At 39.4% G+C, this 4,122-nt stretch overlaps 1 pseudogene; it reads right to left on the reverse strand.

The window, feature by feature from the left end:
• Positions 1-1,484: 1,484 nt before the first annotated feature.
• On the reverse strand, positions 1,485-3,653 carry LOC124527247 (tigger transposable element-derived protein 1-like; annotated as a pseudogene).
• Between the last annotated feature and the right edge of the window lie 469 nt (positions 3,654-4,122).

Consider the following 4,122-nt stretch of genomic DNA (forward strand, 5'->3'; position numbering starts at 1 on the left):
CCCAGTTCTGGAGTTTATTTTTTTTTTTTATTTTTTTTTCAACGTTTATTTATTTTTGGGACAGAGAGAGACAGAGCATGAACGGGGGAGGGCCAGAGAGAGAGGGAGACACAGAATCGGAAACAGGCTCCAGGCTCTGAGCCATCAGCCCAGAGCCCGATGCGGGGCTCGAACTCACGGACCGCGAGATCGTGACCTGGCTGAAGTCGGAGGCTTAACCGACTGCGCCACCCAGGCGCCCCCCAGTTCTGGAGTTTAAAGTCTGAAATTAAGCTGTTGGCAGGGTTGGTTTCTTCTGCAAGCTAGAAAGGAGTCTCTATCATGTCCCCCTCATAACTTCTGGTGGTTGGCTGGCAATCTTTGGCTGTAGATGTGTCACATGATCTCTGCCTTTTATTTCCATGGTGTTCCCCCCTGTATCTCTTCAGATCATCCTCCCTCTATACATGTCTGTCCCTGTGTATGAATTTCCCCTTTTTATAGAGGCAGCAGTCATATTGGATTAGGATCCATCTTAGGACCTCATTTTAAATTGATTACTTCTGTGAACATTGTTTCTAAATAAGGTCACATTCCGAAGTACTAGGGGCTCAGATTTTAACATATCTTTTTAGGGGGGACAGAATTCAACACATAACATCTATCTATATTTTGTTTCTCTTTCTTTTGCGATTTCAGTCCTGCCTGGTTATACCAGGTCAGTTTGTGGCCTGGCAATAATCTATAGGCATGAGGGATGAAAAAATTCTGGAAGTGAGCTGAACACCTAGGAAAACAAAGTAGACATACGGAACTCAGTTTTTCTCTCTGACTTCCCAATAATTTCCAAGCCGCCTTGGAAGCAAAAGGTTTCTTGTGTGTTAGTGTTAGCATGAAATAAAGGTTCCATGTGGAAACCTGGGAGATCTGATGTTTGTTTCCTTTCTAGGCAGAGAGAGTTATGAGGCCAATATATATTATACTCTTGCCTAAAAGAAACAGCAGAGGTGTCAAAGGCACAATCAGCCTCCAGAGGAAAGGAGAAAAGAAAAGAAGAATGTATAATGGTCATGAAAGACAACCCATGGGGATACACATAAATGGAATTTTGCACTAGCAGATGAGGACAAGAGGCAGGAAAAAAGAGGGTTACATACAAAAGTTAAAATGGATCATAGATGTGATTATAAGTGGTATTTAGAGGGAAATGGGTATGCAGCATGAGGAAGGGTCATAGATCTGGGAATATAGCGCCCTGTTTTGAAAAGCCAATTTTAAGTCTAATTCTAGCCAGGTATGTGTGAACATAAGAAATAGGACAGTGTACAGGCATATGTTGGAGATATTGCTGGTTGGTCCAGGCCACCACAATGAAGTGAATATCACAGTAAAGAGAATCAGATGATTTTTTTGTTTTCTAATGCATATAAAAGTTAGGTTTATAGTATAGTCTATTACAAAACACTGTGCAAAAACACTGTCTAAAATATGTATATGCCTTAATTTTAAAATATTTTATTGCTAAAAAAATGCCAAGAATTATGTGAACTATCAGTGAGTTGTAATCTTTTTGTTGATGGAGGTCTTGCCTTGATGTGGATGGCAGCTGACTGACCACAGTGGTGGTTGCTGAAGGCGAGAGTGGCTGTGGCAATTTCTGAAAGTAAAGCAACAATGAAGTTTGCCACATCAATTGACTCTACTTATCATGAATGATTTCTCTGTAGCATGTGATACTGTTTGAGAGTATTTTACCCACAGTAGAACTTCTTTCAAAATTGGAGTCAATCCCCTCATACCCTGCTGCTGTTTTAGCAATGAAATTTACATAATATGTTAAACCCTTTGTTGTCATTTCAAAAGCCTTCCCATCATCTTTACCAGGAGTAGATTCCATCTCAGAAAATCACTTTCCTTGCTCATCCATAAGAAATATCTCCTCATCCATTAAAGTTGTAGCACGAGATTGCAGAAATCCAGTCCCGTGTGTAGACTCCACTTCTAATTCTAGTTCTCTTGTTATTTTCACCACATCTACAGTTACTTCCTCCACTGAAGTTTTGCACCCCGCAAAGGCATCCTTAAGGCTTGGAGTCAACTTCTTCCAAATTCCTGTCATGTTGATATTTTGACCCCTTCTTAATGGCATCTAGAATGGTAAATTCTTTGGGGCACCTGGGTGGCTCAGTTGGTTGAGCGTCTGACTTCAGCTCAGGTCATGATTTCACAGCTCATGAGTTCAAGTTTCACGTTGGGCTCTGTGCTGACAGCTCAGAGCCTGGAGCCTGCTTCGGATTCTGTGTCTCCCTCTCTCTCTGCCCCTAACCCACTCACATTCTGTCTCTGTCTCTCCCCAAAATAAATAAACATTAAAAATAATTTAGAATGGTAAGTCCTTTCCAGGTTTTCAATTTACTTTGCCCAGATCCATCAGATGAATCACTATCTATGGCACCTATAGCCTTATAAAATGTGTTTCTTAAATAATAAGACTTGAAAGACAAAATTACTCATTGATCCATGGGCTGCAGAATAGATGTTGTATTGGCAGGAATGAAAACATTTATCTCATTGTACATCTCCATCAGAGCTCTTGGGTGACCAGTGCATTATCAATGAGCAGTAATATTTTGAAAAGAATTTTTTTTTATTCCTGATGAGTCAGTGTCAACAGTTAAAATATTCAGTAAACCATGTTGTCAAAAGGTGTGCTGTTATCCAGGCTTTGTTGTCCCCTTTCTAGAGCACAAGCAGAGTAAATTTAGCATAATTCTTAGGAGCCCTAGGATTTTTGGAGTGGTAAATGAGCATTGGCTACCATCTAAAGTCACCAGCTGCATAAGCCGCTAAGAAGAGAGTCAGCTTGTCTTTTGAAACTTTGAAGCCAGGAATTGGTGGCATCTTCTTCTAATAGAAAACTGTTTAAATCCATTGAAAATCTTTTCCTTAGTGTAGCCACCTTCATTTATTTCCTAGCTAGATCTTTTGGATTACTTGCTGCAGCTTCTATGTCACCACTTACTGTTTCACCTTGCACTTTTATGCTATGTAGTAAGATTCTTTCTTTCTTTAGGTAAAGTTTTATTTAAATTCCAGTTAGTTAACATACAGTGTGATATTAGCTTTGGGTGTACAGTATAGTGATTCATTGTTTCCATACAACACCCTGTGTTCATCACAACAAGTGCACTCCTTAATCCCCATCACCTATTTCACACATCCTTCCACCGGCCTCCCCTCTGGGAACTATCAGTTTGTTCTCTATAGTTAAGAGTCTATTTATTTATTTAAACCTCATGAACCAACCTCTTTCAGCTTCCAACTTCTATTCTGCAGCTTCCTCACTGCATTCAGCCTTCATAGAATTGAAAAGACTTAGAGCCTTATTCTGGATTAGGCTCTGGTTTAAAGGGAATGTTGTGGCTGGTTTGATCTTCTATCAGCAATAAGGCCATTTCACTTTCTTATCAGTTGTGTGTTCACCGGGGTAGCACTTTTAATTTTCTTCAAGAACTTTTCTTTTGTATTCATAACTTGACCATTTGGCACAAAAGACCTAGTGTTTGGCCTATTAGCTTTTGACATGCCTTCCTTACTAAGCTTTATCTTTTCTAGCTCTTGATTTAAACTGAGAGACATCCACACTTTCTTTCACTTGAACACTCAGAGAACATTGTACAGTTGTTAACGGACCCATTTTCAATATTGTTGTATCTTAGACAATAGGGAGACCCAAGGAGAGAGAGAGAGAGAGAGATCGAGGACAGCCAGCTGGAGGAGCAGTCAAACTTACGTATCATTTATTGATTAAGTTCACCATCTTATATGGGCACAGTTTGTGGTGCCTCAAAACAATTACAATAGTAACATCAAAGATCACTGATCACAGATCACCATAACAAATAGACTAATAATGAAAAATTTGAAATATGGTTAGAATTACCAAAATGTAAGTCCATGTGACTTACATGGACTAGGCAAATCTGTTGGAAAAATGGCACCAATGGACTTGCTTGATGCAGTGTTGCTGCAGACCTTCAGTTTCTAAAAGAAAGAAAGAAAGAAAGAAAGAAAGAAAGAAAGAAAGAAAGAAAGAAAGAAAAGGCAATATCTGCAAAGTGCATTAAAATGAAAAAAGAAGTT

This window comes from Lynx rufus, unplaced genomic scaffold (assembly GCF_022079265.1).
Source record: "Lynx rufus isolate CCGP_SWC_20201006 ecotype Redwood Valley unplaced genomic scaffold, mLynRuf1.p SCAF_5, whole genome shotgun sequence".
Classification (NCBI taxonomy): domain Eukaryota; kingdom Metazoa; phylum Chordata; class Mammalia; order Carnivora; family Felidae; genus Lynx; species Lynx rufus.